This window comes from Triticum dicoccoides, chromosome 7A, assembly GCF_002162155.2.
Source record: "Triticum dicoccoides isolate Atlit2015 ecotype Zavitan chromosome 7A, WEW_v2.0, whole genome shotgun sequence".
Classification (NCBI taxonomy): Eukaryota; Viridiplantae; Streptophyta; class Magnoliopsida; order Poales; family Poaceae; genus Triticum; species Triticum dicoccoides.
Window position 1 is genome coordinate 543,510,077 of NC_041392.1, and position 22,825 is coordinate 543,532,901.

The 22,825-nt window shown below is 43.6% G+C and overlaps 1 non-coding gene and 1 pseudogene across 1 annotated transcript; both read right to left on the reverse strand.

The window, feature by feature from the left end:
- Window positions 1-1,672, reverse strand: part of LOC119331644 — a 2,993-nt pseudogene extending 1,321 nt beyond the window's left edge.
- Window positions 1,673-2,361: 689 nt separating this feature from the next.
- On the reverse strand, window positions 2,362-2,558 carry LOC119334766. The gene has a single exon (XR_005161530.1). It is a non-coding gene; the product is annotated as a U2 spliceosomal RNA (small nuclear RNA).
- Window positions 2,559-22,825: the final 20,267 nt, after the last annotated feature.

Sequence of the window (22,825 nt, forward strand, 5' to 3'; positions counted from 1 at the left end):
GCAGTTTGAAATGAAATACGAGTGTGTCGGCCTTTCCTGTCCCTTTTTTTTAGAAACAATTTCCTATCACTGCATGAGGTTCATATGTCTAGATGGCAATCCATGTAACCTGCCAATATCAGCAGTAGAAGTTACCTTGACACAAGCAACTACGTTTGCACCGGAAGATATGCCGACCAGCAAGCCCTCCTCCCTCGCCAGCCTCCTCGCCATCGACATGGCCTCCTCCGTGCTCACCGTCATGATCTCGTCGATGACCGATGTGTCGAGAACCTCCGGTATGAACCCTGGCCCCGTGCCCTGAATTTTGTGTGACCCTGGTGAACCTCCTGAACACAGGATCAAACAGCAATGTATTTGATTTCTATGCACATCCTTAAGGTTTTATTTTTCTACACTTACTCATTAGTGATTATGGTTGACTAAAAGTCCATGGCTTGAAACTAGCACCATATGCTATGGTTAAGAGATTACCTGAAATTACATTGCTTTCTGAAGGTTCCATGCACACTATCTTTATGGATGGATTTTTCATCTTCAGGTACTTTTCTACACCTGTCACTGTCAGTGTGCCTCCTGAGCCAACAGTGGCCACAAACATGTCTACATAGGCTGATAGTTGCCTGCGGTATCTTTGCCTGCGGTCCTAAATTTTGTTCCAGGAAATGATAACAGAGTAAATTCATGCCCAGGAGCATATTGAGAAAATAAAAGATCCATAAATGGTGATAAAAGATAGTTGTAATTTATTAAACATGAAAATATGACATTTCAGATATAAGTACCATTCCGTTTGAAGTGTGCATTCCGGGTTTGCTGGATTGGTGACTTGATTAAGACAGTGAGAATTTGGTATAGTCTTCATCAGCTCCTCCACCTTGCCAATCATTCCTTTAAACCCATATCTGCAGTAAATACTCATCGAAAAAATTATACACTTTAAATACTATATTTGGTTAGATAATGGATAATGGAAGAGCAATTTCTCCCAAGGCATACAAGAGGGACACTTAGAGTACTTGCTAGAGGCAAAAAAATCCTTATTCTCACCTGTTAATATCAGTTCAGCGCTCAAAAATCTCAGTAGCATCTGTTTGTCAAGTGAATATTTTGCAGGCATAACAGCAATAAACCGATAGCCTTTCTGCACAGCGATGAACGCCATCCCAATTCCTTGATTGCCACGTGTTGGCTCGATTAGTGTGGTAACACCAGCTGATATTAATCCCTTCTCCTCTGCATCTTCAATCATCCTGCAGATAAAATGTGCATGCACTCTGGTAAAGAGATAGTTTGCAGTTTGTTACCCAATTTTCTGTTCACTTCAAAAATAGGAACATCATTACAGCCATTTAGGTGGTTAATCTGTTTCGAAAAGAAGAAAAAACGGTTTTGAAAAAATTTAGGTGGTTAAATTCCAGAGACAAAGGTAGCCTGTAGCTATGCTTAGATGATATATGCATCTAGGAACTGCACAACTTTGACTTTAAATTCAAGAAATAAACCAAGTGATTCATAAAATCAATAAAGGGTTGCATTGGCATGCACCGGACAGCGCTCCCATCCTTAACCGAGCAAAGAGTTGGTATGCTTCCATCTTTCCAGCCAACCGAGCTGCCACACCCTCTTTCTTAGCAGTGTTCTTCATTTCTATAAGTGGAGTCCAACCTATGAGCTGAATAAACATATAAAGTAGGCCACCGTAGGTAAACTATTTGAATGCAGGCCTACCTATCTGTATCAAGAAAAAAAACTGTGCTTAACTAGCTCCCCAATCAAGAACTCTCCCCAAATCCCTCTACTTGTCCAAGAAATATAAACCTCTTGTGCCTAAAAACAGTGGAATAAGCTAGTCTTGAGGGAAATTGGCAATCGAGTCCACGTACATCCACATCCCAAGAAGCATCCGAAAATGAGGCACCTAAACCTTGTTTTGGAGCAGATCTGTCACCTGGGTGATGGCCCGGATGATTGGACTAACTACTGCCCTAACTCAAACTTAGGGGATGTTTGGTTTTAGGACTAGTATTGCCACACTTTGCCACACATTTTTGCCAAACTTGACTAAGGTTAGTTTATCAAAATGAGAGCCACAAGTTGGCAAGCCTAAGAGAATCTTGCTATATTTTTTGTGTGTATGACATGTGGGGTCCAAGTGTGGCTTGAACCAAACACTCATCTAAGTTGGTCAAACTTGCCTAACTTTAGGTGTGGCAATCTTTGGCAAAGTTAGTCACAAACCAAACAACCCCTTAGATGGCGTTTTAAAGGTGTGGGAATATCTGAAGGTACCTCCTCCCGAGTCAAATAACTTCTATGTACAGATCTCATCTCATCTCAAAAGTTTAATGAATGATTTGGTTGGGGTGCGCCGGGCCAAGGCAGCAGTGCAACGCCCAGGCGACGCGTGTGGGCCCCAGCAGCAAGCTACTGTGGTGGGCCCACTCCCACAAAAAATAAATTTAATATCGTTGTGGACACATGGCCCACATATCAGATATTAAACTGATAAGAACAGATACTACACTTGATCTTAGCCAAAAGGCCGAGAAAGGTATGAGTTGCAACGCTGAGGCAGGTCTCCTTTTATAGCCATCCGCCCTCCGCGCTCCTCCTCCGTGGGCGATGTGGTACTAAAGCTGCCTCCTCCTTCCTCGTCTGCTGTCCCGCCGGTGCCCCCAGCACGCACACGCGCTGCTGGTTTGGGCCCAAACTGGGAGCCCATGGCAGGCCTCATGGGGTTACAGCCCGTGATTCTCCCATTCCTTTTCCGTTTCCCCCTTGTGCCTTCCCTTCTCTTCTGTAACAGGCTAAAAAAAAGGCAGTTTGAAATGCATGGCTGAGAGAAATACGAGTATGTCGGCCAATTTCCTGTCCCTTTTTTTGGAGAAACAATTTCCTATCACTGCGTGAGGTTCATATGTCTAAATGTTGTAAATTTCCAGTTTGCCTCTGCCATTAATAATCTTGTAACAAATTCAGTTGCTAGTTGTGTACATTACACAGGTACATACATACACCAACTAGTGGTCAAATGCTCCTAAAAAAACTAGTGGTCAATGAAGACGGAAAATTGGTGATTTATGCACGTAATGTGCTTTGTTGGCCTGCAAAATCCTAGGATGATATGCATGCAGGGGGGTTTGTTTGTAGTATCATGCATAAATTCTTTTTTGAATTATACTGTGACAATGAATTTGTCTCCCAGTGTGCTGCGACTGGAGAAGGAGCCAGCCCAACGGCTGGAAAATCCATGAAAATGACTAATGTTCATCTTGGCAATGTTGTTCATTATGTCTTCAGAAAATAGATGATAACCACGAAGAACTACCCGCGGCTCTGAATGGAATGTATTTCTCCTTTTCTCCAGGAACACTTTGGATCTGAAGTGAAGGAGATGATGGAGTCTTAACACCTCGCTTAAACATACATGCGCGCATTGCGGCGCCTGGCCATGTTATAGAAAATTAAAGATGTTTAAAAATATAAATACAATAAAAGAAAATTTTAACTAACTCATTTAAGAACTGTCTTAAGCCCGTGACAACTTATAAAAAGGTACTATCTCTGTATCGAAACATAAGACGTTTTGTAGGCTAAAATAGCTTACAAAAATATCTTATATTTTGATGCGGAGGGAGTAAAAGCAACGCATAAAGAGTACAACTACAACCGCAATTTAGTGAAAGATGACTTATTTATTTATTGAGACGATGAAAGATGAATTGCTGGTGGCTTGAAGCATTGTCCAACCTGTCCAGATGGCATGTGTGCGCCTTCAGGTCAGGCATGTCCATCCGAACATATCGAAACCCATCGGATTGCCTGTCTTAGTAGGTCGCCCTCCATCAATTTCTTGAAACAAGCACCAAAAGAACAGTAGAGCTCAATATCTAGACAAAGCAGGAGAAGAACAACCTATGTGCCCTAACACCAACAAAAAATTGAAGGTGTGCCTAATCATGCAAAGGAATGGAAAAACAACAAACCTAGGTGAAACCCATGGGTGCCGAATATGGCGGACAAAACGATGCTGAAGGAGGATGAATTATTTTTTCCTCCGCCAAGCATGTGATGATGAACATAACCATTTGGGCTACTTCTTGACCCAATTAACGACATGACGCATAGATTAGTTTCCGGAGCGGTGTCCCATTTATGTTGTGCGGGTTGTGACACGCGTTGAGGTGTGATAAAAATGACGTGGTGAACGACTGAACAATCTGGTATGCTCCCTGTTGTATCCTACGAGTAAATCATGAGCTCAAATCGCCGTGAGAGGCTGTAGGCAGCTGAGTTTTACTTCTTTTTAATAATATTCTCAATTTTCATCTCAACTTATCACAACTTACATGTCTAGGTTTTATTGTTGTTACTCTTATGTAAGTATGGGTGGAGATAGAATAAGATCAGCTGGGTTCCCCGGGGTATATGCCTCTTTTGTTGTTGTTTTTGTTGGACCAACTCATGAGTGCAGGCGGTGGTGTCTGCACTAGTATCAATACAAATAGCCCTCATAGACTTTTCCCCAATGAACATTAGTGTCTGGAACCAACCTATGGTTGGATGGTTAGAGGGACTGTGGTATCCCCAGACACCAGGGTTCAAATCCTGGTGCTCGCATTTATTCCTAAATTTATTTCAGGATTTCCGGCGATGCACATTCAGTGGAAGAAGACGTTCCCTTTGATGACGAGGTGCCTACGGTTACTTCGTAAATTTCAAAATGATATGTCGGCTCAGTCTTTTGGAGGTGCTCATAGGGGTAGGGTGTGCGTGTGTGTGTTCATATGGGTGAGTGTATGCGCGTGTATATGAATGCTTGCGTCTGTATTGTGTTCAAAAAAAGAACAATAGTGTCATTGAGGCTTAGGTCTTACACATGCCAGAAAAGGAATTTTGGCCTCTAAAAGTGCACTTTATCCCTATTGATTTCTGGTGTTGGTGACAATAAAGTTAGTGGGGCTAATGTTGGTTTTCAATTTTATCCCAGTACATTGGTCTTTTAGTGATTTCATTTGCAGATAGTTGACCCCCTATTTTGAAAGGGACAAAATATATGGTTCTTTGAAGACTCAAAGTTTTTTTGTGTTTATCTGATTGCTACGGAAACCACACTATTAATAGGTATCGAGGTGCTCGACGAATTTTAGGGATCATGCTAAACATATACACATTGCCATCCCATGCGCCAATTCAGAAAAGGGTAAAACCATTGATGTGTTGTTATTGGGACCCCGGGTCCCCGGAGTCCGGATTTACTCTCTGTGTACTCCGAGTGCCCGGTCCACCAGGCCCTTGGCCCCCAAATGTTGGAGATATGCCCTAGAGGCAATCATGTATGATGATATTTCCTATGTGTTTATGAACAAAGATAGTCCTTGAATATTATCAATGATGTGTATCAGCAAGCACGTGACTTGTTTGTGGGACTATGCATCGTATGATGACTATCCTAAAAGGCCCCTAGTCGGAAGGGTTGTGTGGACGTGCAGCCGACTAGACTAGCATATGACACGGTGGATGACTCGTCTCACTAGCCATGTAGCATTGGATATTAGTCGGATAATATGGACTTGAAAGGATCTGGTCAGATTCGACATAGTCGAATCTGAGTCCACATAAGGTCCGAGTCGGACATACGCGACTATGAGACGTAGTGATAGGTCATCTGTGAGTCTCTAGTACAACACATGTTCTATGTTCCAAGACCTGAGCTGGCGCATGTACTCGGGATGGTGACAGGCCTGCTTTGGGGCGACCAAACGGTACTCCGTAACTGGGTAGTTATAAAGGTCGGTTTCGGACTTGTTCAGACCCGTGCTGCAAGACATGGTCGAGCAAGATGGGATTTGTCCCTCCGATCAGGAGAGATATACATTGGGCCCCTCGTGTGATCTGACCAAGATGATAAGCATGGCCATGCGACAAGGATTATGAGATATACTTTGCCCCCTCATGTAACCCGACCAAAATAAGCACGACACACGCATTCGACTGGTCAGTTCTGCATCGTCACTAGGGCTTTGCACGTGTTGCAACTAGCCACCTCCACTCACTGTTGGCTGTGTAATCGGACCAAGCAGTCTGTCACACGGTGTTCCTCCTGCACGCGCGGATACTGTTAGAGGTAGGGATGGCAATGGGTAGGGTATGGGAGGGTACAAACTTTTTGTGCCCAAACCCATACCCAAAATTGTTTCATATACCCACCGATTTCAATATCCATGGACACAAATTGGTACCCATGCCCATACCCATCTGGTATCTTATACCCAATGGGTATTCGATGGGTACAATATATAACACTCACATGATAAAGGTTAGACAAGAAAAGGGCCTAAAACTAAAGTTAGGTACTCGGCCATCACAATCTGGTTTGCACTTACATCAAAATTTCACAATGACGATTGACACACAAATGTCTTAATCTCCATTACAAAATAACTTTGAAAAAATCAAGTTTGTAAGCTTGTAATGCTAATTACTGTAGATTTACCCAAATTTTATAGGGTTTAGTTTTTTATTAATTTTTTGGGTATCCATTGGGTTACCCCTAGGTATAATTTCATACTCATACCTGATAACCCACAAGTATAGGGGATCGTTTGTATCCTTCTTCATTAAATAAGAGTGTCGAACCTAACGAGGAGCTAAAGGGGGAACAAATATTCCCTCAAGTTCTATCGACCACCGATACAACTCTACGCACACTTGACGTTTGCTTTATCTAAAACAAGTATGAAACTATTTTTCAAGAATAAAACTACGAGTACTTTGCGAGAATGAAACTACGAATAAATTGCAAGGTAATAAAAGTGGATAGGTTTTGTCAACAGGAAAGTCATTTATCCCTAGGCAATCAATAACAAGTACCGGTAATCATTCTTGTAATTTTATATGAGGGAAAGGCATGAGCTAACATACTTTCTCTACTTGGATCATATGCACTTATGATTGGAACCCTAGTAAGCATCCACAACTACTAAAGATCATTAAGGTCATGAAACCCAACTGTAGCATTAAGTATAAAGTCCTCTTTACTCCCATACGCCATAACCCACTTACTCGGGTTTAAGCTTGTCACTCTCGCAACTCACCATAAGCAAACCATGAACATATTGCAACACCCTACAGTGAGGATCCCTCCGTTTGCGCGACACGGAGGGCACTGTAGGACAGCATCATACCAACCAAGATCATGATTAACCCATAGGACAAAACGGATTTACTCAAACATAATAGGATAACCATAGATCATTGGGAAATAATATGTGGAGTTAAGCACCATGTTTAAGTAGAGATTACAGCGGGGAGAAGGGGTGTTAAACCGCTGCATAGAGGGGGAGAGAGTTGGTGTTGACGATAGCAAGATTATTGATGTAGTCGCCATCACGATCCTTGCCCCGACAGCACTCCGGCGCCACCGGGAGAGAGGGGGGAGATCCCCTCTCCTTCTTCTTCTTCTTCCTTGGGCTCCCCACTATATGGGAGGAGAGTTCCCCCTTTGGTCCTTGGCCTCCCACTCTGCCGTAATTCTCCCTCTTTGTGTGAACCTTGCATACTATGAGAGAGAAGGCATTAGAATTACTCCAAAAAGCATTATTATGCATAAAAACATTATAAATAACAGTAGGTAAACATGATGCAAAATGAATGTATCATGTATTAAGGTTTCTGATCAATACAATTCTAGCATGAATAATAAACATTTATCATGAATAAGGAAATATAAAATAACAACTTTATTATTGCCTCTAGGGCATATTTCCTTCAGTCTCCCACTTGCACTAGAGTCAATGATCTATATTACATTGTAATGATTTTAACACCCAGGGAGTCTTGGTGTTGATCATGGTTTGCTCGTGGAAGAGGCTTAGTCAACAAGTCTGCAACATTCAGATCTGTATGTATTTTGCAAATCTCTATGTCTCCCTCCTTGACTTAATCACGGATGGAGTTGAAGCATCTCTTGATGTGCTTGGTTCTCTTGTGAAATCTGGATTCCTTTGCCAAGGCAATTGCACCAGTATTGTCACAAAAGATTTTCATTGGACCCAATGCACTAGGTATTACACCTAGATTGGATATGAACTCCTTCATCCAAACTCATTCATTTGCTACTTCCGAAGTAGCTATGTACTCCGCTTCACACGTAGATCCCGACACGACGCTCTGCTTGGAACTGTGCCAACTGATAGCTCCACCATTCAAAATAAATACGTATCCGGTTTGTGACTTAGAGCCATCCGGATCAGTGTCAAAGCTAGCATCGACGTAACCATTTACGACGAGCTCTTTGTCACCTCCATAAACGAGAAACATATCCTTGGTCCTTTTTAGGTACTTCAGGATGTTCTTGACCGCTGTCCAGTGATCCACTCCTGGATTACTTTGGTACCTCCCTGTCAGACTTATGGCAAGGCACACATCAGGTCTAGTACACAACATAACATACGTGATAGAACCTATGGCTAAGGTATAGGGAATGACTTTCATTTTCTCTCTATCTTCTACAGTGGGCAGGCATTGAGTCTGACTCAATTTCACATCTTGTAACATAGGCAAGAACCCTTTCTTTGACTGATCCATTTTGAACTTCTTCAAAACTTTATCAAGGTACGTGCTTTGTGAAAGTCCTATTAAGCGTCTTGATCTATCTCTATAGATCTTGATGCCCAATATATAAGCAGCTTCACCAAGGTCTTTCATTGAAAGATTCTTATTCAAGTATCCTTTTATGCTATCCAGAAATTCTACATCATTTCCAATCAACAATATGTCATCCACATGTAATATTAGAAATGCTACAGAGCTCCAACTCACTTTCTTGTTAATACGGGCTTCTCCGAAAGTCTGTATAAAACCATATGCTTTGATCACCTCATCAAAGCGTATATTCCAACTCTGAGATGTTTGCACCAGTCCATAGATGGATCACTGGAGCTTGCACACTTTGTTAGCATCTTTAGGATCGACAAAACCTTTTGGTTGCATCATATACAACTCTTCTTTCAGAAATCCATTAAGGAATGCCGTTTTGATGTCCATTTGCCAGATTTTATAATCATAAAATGCGGCAATTGCTGGCATGATTCAGAAAGACTTAAGCATCGCTACGCGTGAGAATGTCTCATCGTAGTCAACTCCTTGAACTTGTCGAAAACCTTTTGAGACAAGTCAAGCTTGTAGACAGTAACATTACCATTAGTGGCAGTCTTCTTCTTGAAGATCCATTTATTCTCTATGGCTCTCCGATCTTCAGGCAAGTCCACCAAAGTCCACACTTTGTTCTCATACATGGATCCTATCTCAGATTTCATGGCCTCAAGCCATTTATCGGAATCTGGGCTCGTCATAGCCTCTTCATAGTTCGTAGGTTCGTCATGGTCCAGTAACATGACTTCTAGAACAGGATTACCGTACCACTCTAGTGCGGATCGTGCTCTGGTTGACCTACGAGGTTCAGTAGTAACTTGATCTGAAGTTTCATGATCATCGTCACTAGCTTCCTCACTAGTTGGTGTAGGCATCACGGGAACAGTTTTCTGTGATGAGCTACCTTCCAATTCGAGAGAAGCTACAATTACCTCATCAAGTTCTACTTTCCTCCCACTCACTTCTTTCGAGAGAAACTCCTTCTCTAGAAAGTTTCCATTCTTGGCAACAAAGATATTGCCTTCGGATTTGTGGTAGAAGGTGTACCCAATTGTTTCTTTAGGGTATCTTGTGAAGACACACTTCTCCGATTTGGTTTTGAACTTATCAGGCTGAAGCCTTTTGGCATAAGTGTTGCAACCCCATACTTTAAGAGACGACGGCTTAGGTTTCTTGCCAAACTAGAGCTCATACGGTCTCGTCTCAACGGATTTAGATGGTGCCCTATTTAGTGTGAATGCAGCTGTCTCTAATGCATAACCCCAAAACGATGGTGGTAAATCGGTAAGAGACATCATAGATCGCACCATATCTAATAAAGTACGGTTACGACATTCGGGCACACCATTACGTTGTGGTGTTCCAGGTGGCGTGAGTTGTGAAACTATTCCACATTGTTTTAAATGAAGGCAAAATTCGTAACTCAAATATTCGCCTCCGTGATCAGATTGTAGAAACTTTATTTTCTTATTACGATGATTCTCCACTTCACTCTGAAATTCTTTGAACTTTTCAAATGTTTTAGACTTCTGTTTCATTAAGTAGATATACCCATATCTTCTCAAATCATCTGTGAAGGTCAGAAAATAATGATACCTGCCGTGTGCCTCAACACCCATCGGACCGCATATATCGGTATTTATTATTTCCAATAAGTCATTGGCTCGCTCCATTGTTCCGGAGAATGGAGTTTTAGTCATCTTGTCCATGAGGCATGGTTCGCAAGTATCAAATGATTCATAATCAAGTGATTCCAAAAGCCCATCTGCATGGAGTTTCTTCATGCGCTTTACACTAATATGACCTAAACGGCAGTGCCACAAATATGTTGCACTATCATTATCAACTTTGCATCTATTGGCATCAATATTATGAATATGTGTATCACCACAATCGAGATTCAAAAAATAGACCACTCTTCAAGGGTGCATGACCGTAAAAGATATTACTCATATAAAATAGAACAACCATTATTCTCTGATTTAAATGAATAACCGTCTTGCACTAAACAAGATCCAAATATAATGTTCATGCTCAACGCTGGCACCAAATAGCAATTATCCAGGTCTAAAACTAACCCTGAAGGTAGATGTAGAGGTAGCGTGCCAACAGTGATCACATCGACCTTGGAACCATTCCCGACGCGCATCGTCACCTCGTCCTTAGCCAGTCTTCATTTAATCTGTAGCCCCTTTTTCGAGTTACAAATATGAGAAACCGAACCAGTATCAAATACCCAGACGCTACTAAGAGCATTAGCAAGGTACACATCAATAACATGTATATCAAATATACCTTTGTTCACTTTGCCATCCTTCTTATCCACCAAATACTTGGGGCAGTTCCGCTTCCAGTGACTAGTCCCTTTGCAGTAGAATCACTCAGTTTTAGATTTGGGTCCAGCTTTGAGTTTCTTCCCGGGAGTGGCAACTTGCTTGTCATTCTTCTTGAAGTTCCCCTTCTTTCCCTTGCCCTTTTTCTTGAAACTAGTGGTCTTGTTAACCATCAACATTTGATGCTCCTTCTTGATTTTTACCTCCGCAGCTTTGAGCATTGCGAAGAGCTTAGGAATTGTCTTGTCCATCCCTTGCATATTATAGTTCATCACGAAGACCTTGTAGCTTGGTGGCAGTGATTGAAGAACTCTGCCAATAACACTATCATCTGGAAGATTAACTCCCAACTGAGTCAAGTGATTATAATACCCAGACATTTTGAGTATGTGTTCACTGACAGAAATGTTCTCCTCCATCTTGCAGCTATAGAACTTATTGGAGGCTTCATATCTCTCAACTCGGGCATTTGCTTGAAATATTAACTTCAACACCTGGAACATCTCATATGGTCCATGACGTTCAAAACATCTTTGAAGTCCCGATTCTAAGGCGTAAACCATGGCACACTGAACTATCGAGTAGTCATCAGATCGAGCTTGTTGGACGTTCATAACATCAGCATCTGCTCTTGCAGCAGGTGATGGCAGCTGGAACTACGTCGGTATTTCCCCGGAGAGGGAGGGATGTTGTAGCACAGCATTGGTAGAGTATTTCCCTCAGTTATGAAACCAAGGTATCGAACCAGTAGGAGAACCAAGCAACACAACGTAAGCAGCATCTGCACACAAATAACAACACCCCGCAACCCGGCATGTTAAAGGGGTTGTCAATCCCTTTCGGGTAACGGCGCCAGAAACGGCGTGTGACGGGAGATAAAGTTGTAAATATTGATAGATCGAACGCCAAATAAAATAAATTGCAGCAAGGTATTTTTGGATTTTTGGTTTAATAGATCTGAAAATAAAAGCAAGGACAAGGTAGATCGCAAAGGCAAATATATGAGAAATAAGACCCGGGGGCCGTAGGTTTCACTAGTGGCTTCTCTCAAGAAAATAGCAAACGGTGGGTAAACAACTTACTGTTGGGCAATTGATAGAACTTCAAATAATTATGACGATATCCAGGCAATGATCATTACATAGGCATCACGTCCAAGATTAGTAGACCAACTTCTGCCTGCATCTACTACTATTACTCCACACATCGACCGCTATCCAGCATGCATCTAGTGTATTGAGTTCATGGAAACACGAAGTAATGCAATAAGAACGATGACATGATGTAGACAAGATCTATTTATCTATACGGCGGTAGATATAGATCTCGTCTTTTTATCCTTAGTGGCAACGATACATACGTGTCGGTTCCCTTTCTGTCACTAGGATCAAACACCATAAGATCGAACCCACTACCGGGCACCTCTTCCCATTGCAAGATAAATAGATCGAACCCACTACCGGGCACCTCTTCCCATTGCCAGACAAAACCCAAATATCGGAGAAGAAATACGAGGCTATAAGAGATCACGCATAAAAGAGATCAAAGAAACTCAAATACTTTCATGGATATAAAAACATAGATCTGATCATAAACTCGAAGTTCATCGATCCCAACAAACACGCTGCAAAAGAGTTACATCATATGGATCTCCAAGAGACCATTGTATTGAGGATAAAGAGAGAGAGAGAGATGAAGCCATCTAGCTACTAACTACGGACCTGAAGGTCTACAAATAACTACTCATGCATCATCAGAGAGGCACCAATGGAAGTGGTGAACCCCTCCATGATGGTGTCTAGATTGGATCTGGTGTTTTCTGGACTCTACGGCGGCTGGATGAATATTTCGTCGACTCCCCTAGGCTTTTGGGAATATTTGGGTATTTATAGAGCAAAGAGGCGGTCCCGGGGCACCCGAGGTGGTCACAACCTGTTGGGGAACGTAACAGAATTTTAAAATTTTCTACGCATCACCAAGATCAATCTATAGAGTCATCTAGCAACGAGGGAAAGGGGAGTGCATCTACATGCCCTTGTAGATCACGAGCGGAAGCGTTCAAGAGAACGGGGTTGATGGAGTCGTACTCGTCGTGATCCAAATCACTGATGACCAAGTGCCGAACGGACGGCACTTCCGCGTTCAACACACGTACGGTTGGGAAGACGTCTCCTCCTTCTTGATCCAGCAAGGGGAAGGAGAGGTTGATGGAGATCCAGCAGCACGACGGCGTGGTGGTGGAAGCAGCGGTGATCTCGGCAGGGCTTCGCCAAGCTCCAACGAGAGAGAGAGAGGTGTTACAAGGGGAGAGGGAGGGGCCAGGGACTTGGGTACAACTGCCCTCCCTCCCCCACTATATATAGGGCCCCTAGGGGGGGCCTAGGAGATGGGATCTCCAAGGGGGGGGGGCGGCGGCCAAGCGGGACTTGCCCCCCAAGCCAAGTGGGGCGCCCCCCACCCCTAGGGTTTCCAACCCTAGGCGCAGGGGGAGGCCCATGGGGGGCGCACCAGCCCACCAGGGGCTGGTTCCCTTCCCACTTCAGCCCATGGGGCCCTCCGGATAGGTGGCCCCACCCGGTGGACCCCTAGGACCCTTCCGGTGGTCCCGGTGCAATACCGATTACCCCCGAAACTTTCCCAATGGCCGAAACTGGACTTCCTATATATAAATCTTCACCTCCGGACCATTCCGGAACTCCTCCTGACATCCGGGATCTCATCCGGGACTCCGAACAACTTTCGGGTTACCGCATACTAATATCTCTACAACCCTAGCGTCACCGAACCTTAAGTGTGTAGACCCTATGGGTTCGGGAGACACGCAGACATGACCGAGACGACTCTCCGGTCAATAACCAACAATGGGATCTGGACATCCATGTTGGCTCCCACATGTTCCACGATGGTCTCATCGGATGAACCACGATGTCAAGGATTCAATCAATCCCGTATTCAATTCCCTTTGTCAATCGGTGCGTTACTTGCCCGAGATTCGATCGTCGGTATCCCAATAACTCGTTCAATCTCGTTACCGGCAAGTCACTTTACTCGTATCGTAATGCATGATCTCGTGACCAAACACTTGGTCACATTGAGCTCATTATGATGATGCATTACCGAGTGGGCCCAGAGATACCTCTCCGTCATACGGAGTGACAAATCCCAGTCTCGATCCGTGTCAACCCAACAGATACTTTCGGGGATACCTGTAGTATACCTTTATAGTCACCCAGTTATGTTGTGACGTTTGGTACACCCAAAGCACTCCTACGACATCCGGGAGTTACACGATCTCATGGTCTAAGGAAATGATACTTGACATTGGAAAAGCTCTAGCAAACGAACTACACGATCTTGTGCTATGCTTAGGATTGGGTCTTGTCCATCACATCATTCTCGTAATGATGTGATCCCGTTATCAATGACATCCAATGTCCATAGCCAGGAAACCATGACTATCTGTTGATCAACGAGCTAGTTAACTAGAGGCTCACTAGGGACATGTTATGGTCTATATATTCACACATGTATTATGATTTCCGGATAACACAATTAAAGCATGAATAACAGACAATTATCATGAACAAGGAAATATAATAATAATCATCTTATTATTGCCTCTAGGGCATATTTCCAACAGTCTCCCACTTGCACTAGAGTCAATAATCTAGTTACATTGTGATGAATCGAACACCCATAGAGTTCTGGTGTTGATCATGTTTTGCTCGCGGAAGAGGTTTAGTCAACGGATCTGCGACATTCAGATCCGTATGTACTTTGCAAATATCTATGTCTCCATCTTGAACATTTTCACGAATGGAGTTGAAGCGACGCTTGATGTGCCTGGTCTTCTTGTGAAACCTGGGCTCCTTGGCAAGGGCAATAGCTCCAGTGTTGTTACAGAAGAGAGTGATCGGCCCCGACGCATTGGGTATGACTCCTAGGTCGGTGATGAACTCCTTCATCCAGATTGCTTCATGCGCTGCCTCTGAGGCTGCCATGTACTCCGCTTCACATGTAGATTCCGCCACGATGCTTTGCTTGCAACTGCACCAGCTTATTGCCCCACCATTCAAAATATACACGTATCCGGTTTGTGACTTAGAGTCATCCAGATCTGTGTCGAAGCTAGCGTCGACGTAACCCTTTACGACGAGCTCCTCGTCACCTCCATATATGAGAAACATATCCTTAGTCCTTTTCAGGTACTTCAGGATGTTCTTGACCGCTGTCCAGTGTTCCATGCCGGGATTACTTTGGTACCTTCCTACCAAACTTACGACAAGGTTTACATCAGGTCTAGTACATAGCATGGCATACATGATAGACCCTATGGCTGAGGCATAGGGGACGACACTCATCTTTTCTCTATCTTCTGCCGTGGTCGGACATTGAGCTGAGCTCAATTTCACACCTTGCAACACAGGCAAGAACCCCTTCTTGGACTGATCCATATTGAACTTCTTCAATATCTTATCAAGGTATGTGCTTTGTGAAAGACCTATGAGGCGTCTCGATCTATCTCTATAGATCTTGATGCCTAATATGTAAGCAGCTTCTCTAAGGTCCTTCATTGAAAAACACTTATTCAAGTAGGCCTTAATACTGTCCAAAAGTTCTATATCATTTCCCATCAAAAGTATGTCATCCACATATAATATGAGAAATGCTACAAAGCTCCCACTCACTTTCTTGTAAACGCAGGCTTCTCCATAAGTCTGCATAAACCCAAACGCTTTGATCATTTCATTAAAGTGAATGTTCCAACTCCAAGATGCTTGCACCAGCCCATAGATGGAGCGCTGGAGCTTGCATACCTTGTTAGCATTCTTAGGATCGACAAAACCTTCCGGCTGCATCATATACAATTCTTCCTTAAGAAAGCCGTTAAGGAAAGCCGTTTTGACGTCCATTCTCCATATCTCATAATCATAGTATGCGGCAATTGCTAACATGATTCAGACGGACTTCAGCTTCGCTACAGGTGAGAAGGTCTCATCGTAGTCAACCCCTTGAACTTGTCGATAACCCTTAGCGAGAAGTCGAGCCTTATAGATGGTAACGTTACCATCCGCGTCCGTCTTCTTCTTAAAGATCCGTTTATTCTCTATCGCTCGTCGATCATCGGGCAAGTCTGTCAAAGCCCATACTTTGTTTTCATACATGGATCCTATCTCGGATTGCATGGCTTCAAGCCATTTGTTGGAATCTGGGCCCGCCATTGCTTCTTCATAGTTCGAAGGTTCACTATTGTCTAACAACATGATTTCCAGGACAGGGTTGCCGTACCATTCTGGTGTGGAACGTGTCCTTGTGGACCTTCGAAGTTCAGTAGCAACTTGATCCGAAGTACCTTGATCATCATCATTAACTTCCTCTCTAGTCGGTGCAGGCACCACAGGAACATCTTCCTGAGCTACGCTACTTTCCGGTTCCAGAGGTAGTACTTCATCGAGTTCTACTTTCCTCCCACTTACTTCTCTCGAGAGAAAGTCTTTCTCCAGAAAGGACCCATTCTTGGCAACAAAGATCTTGCCTTCGGATCTGAGGTAGAAGGTATACCCAATGGTTTCCTTAGGGTATCCTATGAAGACGCATTTTTCTGACTTGGGTTCGAGCTTTTCAGGTTGAAGTTTCTTGACATAAGCATCGCATCCCCAAACTTTTAGAAACGACAGCTTAGGTTTCTTTCCAAACCATAATTCATACGGTGTCGTCTCAACGGATTTAGACGGTGCCCTATTTAAAGTGAATGTAGCTGTCTCTAGAGCGTATCCCCAAAATGATAGCGGTAAATCAGTGAGTGACATCATAGATCGCACCATATCCAATAGAATGCGATTACGATGTTCAGACACACCGTTATGCTGAGGTGTTCCAGGCGGCATGAGTTGTGAAACGATTCCACATTTTCTTAAGTGCGTACCAAATTTGTGACTTAAATATTCTCCCCACCGATCTGATCGTAAGAATTTTATCTTTCGGTCACGTTGATTCTCTACCTCATTCTGAAATTCCTTGAACTTTTCAAAGGTCTCTGACTTGTGTTTCATCAAATAGACATACCCATATCTACTTAAGTCATCAGTGAGAGTGAGAACATAACGATAGCCACCGCGAGCCTCAACGCTCATTGGACCGCACACATCAGTATGTATAATTTCCAATAAGTTGGTTGCTCGCTCCATTGTTTCGGAGAATGGAGTCTTGGTCATTTTACCCATGAGGCATGGTTCACACGTGTCAAATGATTCGAAATCAAGAGACTCCAAAAGTCCATCTGTATGAAGCTTCTTCATGCGTTTGACACCGATGTGACCAAGGCAGCAGTGCCACAGATATGTGGGACTATCATTATCAATCTTACATCTTTTGGTATTCACACTATGAATATGTGTAACATCACGTTCGAGATTCATTAAGAATAAACCATTGACCAGCGGAGCATGACCATAAAACATATCTCTCATATAAATAGAACAACCATTATTCTCGGATTTAAATGAGTAGCCATCTCGTATTAAACGAGATCCAGATACGATGTTCATGCTCAAAGCTGGCACTAAATAACAATTGTTGAGGTTTAAAACTAATCCCGTAGGTAAATGTAGAGGTAGCGTGCCGACGGCGATCACATCGACCTTGGCACCATTCCCGACATGCATCGTCACCTCGTCCTTCGCCGGTCTCCGCTTATTCCGCAGCTCCTGTTTTGAGTTACAAATGTGAGCAACCGCACCGGTATCAAATACCCAGGAGCTACTACGAGTACTGGTAAGGTACACATCAATTACATGTATATCACATATACCTTTAGTGTTGCCGGCCTTCTTGTCCGCTAAGTATTTGGGGCAGTTCCGCTTCCAGTGTCCCTTTCCCTTGCAATAAAAGCACCCAGTCTCAGGTTTGGGTCCATTCTTTGACTTCTTCCCAGTAACTGGTTTACCGGGTGCAGCAACTCCCTTGTCGTCCTTCTTGAAGTTCTTCTTACCCTTGCCCTTTTTGAAACTAGTGGTTTTATTGACCATCAACACTTGATGTTCCTTTTTGATTTCCACCTCCGCTGATTTCAGCATTGAAAATACTTCAGGAATAGTTTTCACCATCCCCTGCATATTGTAGTTCATCACAAAGCTCTTGTAGCTAGGTGGGAGCGACTGAAGGATTCTGTCAATGACCGCCTCGTCCGGGAGGTTAATGTCCAGCTGGGACAAGCGATTGTGCAACTCAGACATTTTGAGTATGTGCTCACTGACAGAACTATTTTCCTCCATCTTACAACTGTAGAACTTGTCGGAGACTTCATATCTCTCGACCCAAGCATGAGCTTGGAAAACCATTTTTAGCTCTTCGAACATCTCATATGCTCTGTGTCGCTCAAAACGCTTTTGGAGCCCCGGTTCTAAGTTGTAAAGCATGCCGCACTGAACGAGGGAGTAATCATCAGCACGTGACTGCCAAGCATTCATAACGTCTTGGTTCTCTGGGATGGGTGCATCACCTAGCGGTGTTTCTAGGACATATGCTTTCCTGGCAGCTATGAGGATGATCCTCAGGTTCCGGACCCAGTCCGTATAGTTGCTGCCATCATCTTTCAGCTTGGTTTTCTCTAGGAACGCGTTGAAGTTGAGGTTGACATGAGCGTTGGCCATTTGATCCACAAGACATTTTGCAAAGGTTTTTAGACTAAGTTCATGATAATTAAGTTCATCTAATCAAATTATTTAATGAACTCCCACTCAGACAGACATCCCTCTAGTCATCTAAGTGATACATGATCCGAGTCAACTAGGCCGTGTCCGATCATCATGTGAGACGGACTAGTCATCATCGGTGAACATCTTCATGTTGATCGTATCTTCTATACGACTCATGTTCGACCTTTCGGTCTTCCGTGTTCCGAGGCCATGTCTGTACATGCTAGGCTCATCAAGTCAACCTAAGTGTATTGCGTGTGTAAATCTGGCTTACACCCGTTGTATTCAAACGTTAGAATCTATCACACCCGATCATCACATGGTGCTTCGAAACAACGAACCTTCGCAACGGTGCACAGTTAGGGGGAACACTTTCTTGAAATTATGTGAGGGATCATCTTATTTAAGCTACCTCCGTTCTAAGCAAATAAGATGTAAAACATGATAAACATCACATGCAATCAAATAGTGACATGATATGGCCAATATCATTTTGCTCCTTTTGATCTCCATCTTCGGGGCGCCATGATCATCATTGTCACCGGCATGACACCATGATCTCCATCATTGTGTCTTTATGAAGTTGTCTTGTCATCTATTACTTCTACTACTATGGCTAACGATTTAGCAATAAAGTAAAGTAATTACATGACGTTTATGTTGACACGCAGGTCATAAATAAATTAAGACAACTCCTATGGCTCCTGCCGGTTATCATACTCATCGACATGCAAGTCATGATTCCTATTACAAGAACATGATCAATCTCATGCATCACATATATCATTCATCACATCCTTTTGGCCATATCACATCACATGGCACATGTTGCAAAAACAAGTTAGACGTCCTCTAATTGTCGTTGCAAGTTTTTTTACGTGGCTGCTATAGGTTTCTAGCAAGAATGTTTCTTACCTACGCCAAAACCACAACATGATATGCCAATTTCTATTTACCCTTCATAAGGACCCTTTTCATCGAATCTAATCCGACTAAAGTGGGAGAGACAGACACCCGCTAGCCACCTTATGCAACTAGTGCATGTCAGTCGGTGGAACCAGTCTCACGTAAGCGTACGTGTAAGGTCGGTCCGGGCCGCTTCATCCCCCGATGCCGCCGAATCAAGATAAAACTAGTAACGGCAAGTAAATTGACAAAATCAACGCCCACAACAACTTGTGTTCTACTCGTGCATAGAAACTACGCATAGACCTAGTTCATGATGCCACTGTTGGGGAACGTAGCAAAATTTTAAAATTTTCTACGCATCACCAAGATCAATCTATGGAGTCATCTAGCAACGAGGGAAAGGGGAGTGCATCTACATACCCTTGTAGATCGCGAGCGGAAGCGTTCAAGAGAACGGGGTTGATGGAGTCGTACTCGTCGTGATCCAAATCAGCGATGACCAAGTGCCGAACGGACGGCACCTCCGCGTTCAACACACGTACGGTTGGGAAGACGTCTCCTCCTTCTTGATCCAACAAGGGGAAGGAGAGGTTGATGGAGATCCAGCAGCACGACAGCGTGGTGGTGGAAGCAGCGGTGATCTCGGCAGGGCTTCGCCAAGCTCCAACGAGAGAGAGAGAGAGGTGTTACGAGGGGAGAGGGAGGGGCCAGGGACTTGGGTATGGCTGCCCTCCCTCCCCCCACTATATATAGGGCCCCTAGGGGATGGGATCTCCAAGGGGGGGCGGCGGCGAAGGGGGACTTGCCCCCCAAGCCAAGTGGGGCGCCCCGCACCCCTAGGGTTTCCAACCCTAGGCGCAGGGGGAGGCCCATGGGGGGCGCACCAGCCCACCAGGGGCTGGTTCCCTTCCCACTTCAGCCCATGGGGCCCTCCGGGATAGGTGGACCCACCCGATGGACCCGCGGGACCCTTCCGGTGGTCCCGGTACAATACCGATTACCCCCGAAACTTTCCCGATGGCCGAAACTGGACTTCCTATATATAAATCTTCACCTCCGGACCATTCCGGAACTCCTCGTGACGTCTGGGATCTCATCTAGGACTCCACACAACTTTCGGGTTACCACACACTAATATCTCTACAACCCTAGCGTCACCGAACCTTAAGTGTGTAGACCCTACGGGTTCGGGAGACACGCAGACATGACCGAGACGACTCTCCGGTCAATAACCAACAGCGGGATCTGGATACCCATGTTGGCTCCCACATGTTCCACGATGATCTCATCGGATGAACCACGATGTCAAGGATTCAATCAATCCCGTATTCAATTCCCTTTGTCAATCGGTACGTTACTTGCCCGAGATTCGATCGTCGGTATCCCAATACCTCATTCAATCTCGTTACCGGCAAGTCACTTTACTCGTACTGTAATGCATGATCCCGTGACCAAACACTTGGTCACATTGAGCTCATTATGATGATGCATTACCGAGTGGGCCCAGAGATACCTCTCCGTCATACGGAGTGACAAATCCCAGTCTCGATCCGTGTCAACCCAACAGATACTTTCGGGGATACCTGTAGTATACCTTTATAGTCACCCAGTTACGTTGTGACATTTTGTACACCCAAAGCACTCCTACGGCATCCGGGAGTTACACGATCTCATGGTCTAAGGAAATGATACTTGACATTGGAAAAGCTCTAGCAAACGAACTACACGATCTTGTGCTATGCTTAGGATTGGGTCTTGTCCATCACATCATTCTCGTAATGATGTGATCCCGTTATCAATGACATCCAATGTCCATAGCCAGGAAACCATAACTATCTGTTGATCAACGAGCTAGTTAACTAGAGGCTCACTAGGGACATGTTATGGTCTATATATTCACACATGTATTATGATTTCCGGATAACACAATTAAAGCATGAATAACAGACAATTATCATGAACAAGGAAATATAATAATAATCATTTTATTATTGCCTCTAGGGAATATTTCCAACACAACCCACCTGGGCGCGCCAGGGCCTCCTGGCGCGCCCTGGTGGGTTGTGCCCCCCTCGGGGCACCCCCCAGGTGCAACCAGAGCCCATTTGCTTCCATTTGCCCCATAAAAAATCATCGTAAAGTTTCGTGCCATTTGGACTCCGTTTGATATTGATTTCATGCAATGTAAAAAACATGGAAAAAACGGGAACTGGCACTGGGCACTATATCAATAGGTTAGTACCAAAAAATGATATAAAATGATTATAAAACATCCAAGATTGATAATAAAACAGGATGGAACAATCAAAAATTATAGATACGTTGGAGACGTATCAGCATCCCCAAGCTTAACTCCTACTCGTCCTTGAGTAGGTAAGTGATAAAAACAGAATTTTTGATGTGGAGTGTTGTTCATCAAGTCATATCATATTCTTTTTCTTTATAGCATGGATATTTGGACTTTTATGTGATTCAAAGCAATAGTCTAGTTTTGACATAATAATTTAGATACTCAAGCATATCAACAAGCAACCATGTCTTTCAAAATATCAATGCTAAAATAAGTTATCCCTAGCCCATCATGCTCAAACATTGATCCATTCATGAAACACACTCGAATATTAACTACACCCAATACTTGAGCACGATCATATTGCCTCCTAGTTGGTGCCTTTTATAAGAGAAGACGGGGACTCAAATTTCAAAATAAAAATTGCATAATGTAAAAGAAAGGCCCTTCGCAGAGGGAAGTAGGGATTTGTAGAGGTGCCAGAGCTCAAAGTGAAAAATTTGAGATAAAAACATTTTGGGAGGTGTGTCCATCCCACCAACGAAAACGACTTAGAGTTCCAAACACTTTCCATGCTAGATATGCCATAGGCGGTACCCAAACAGAAAATAAAGTTTATTCCTTTTTCCACCATAACTTTCACTTTCCATGGCTAACCGGATCCACAGGTGCCCTCCATACCAACACTTTCCAAGGAATTTATTATTTGACAACATAAAGTAAATTCATTTTTGTTTTTGCATTTCGGGACTGGGCATCCCTAATACCTTTGCCTTACTCTCGTGCAATTACAAGTGAATAAACACTCATCTTGAGAATAACACATCTAGCATGGAAAATATTATCCACCCCTCACCGCTCTGCGAGCGAAACAAACACACAAAAGAGAAGTTTATTTTGAAAATTAGAGATGGCACATGCAAATTTGCTTAGAACGA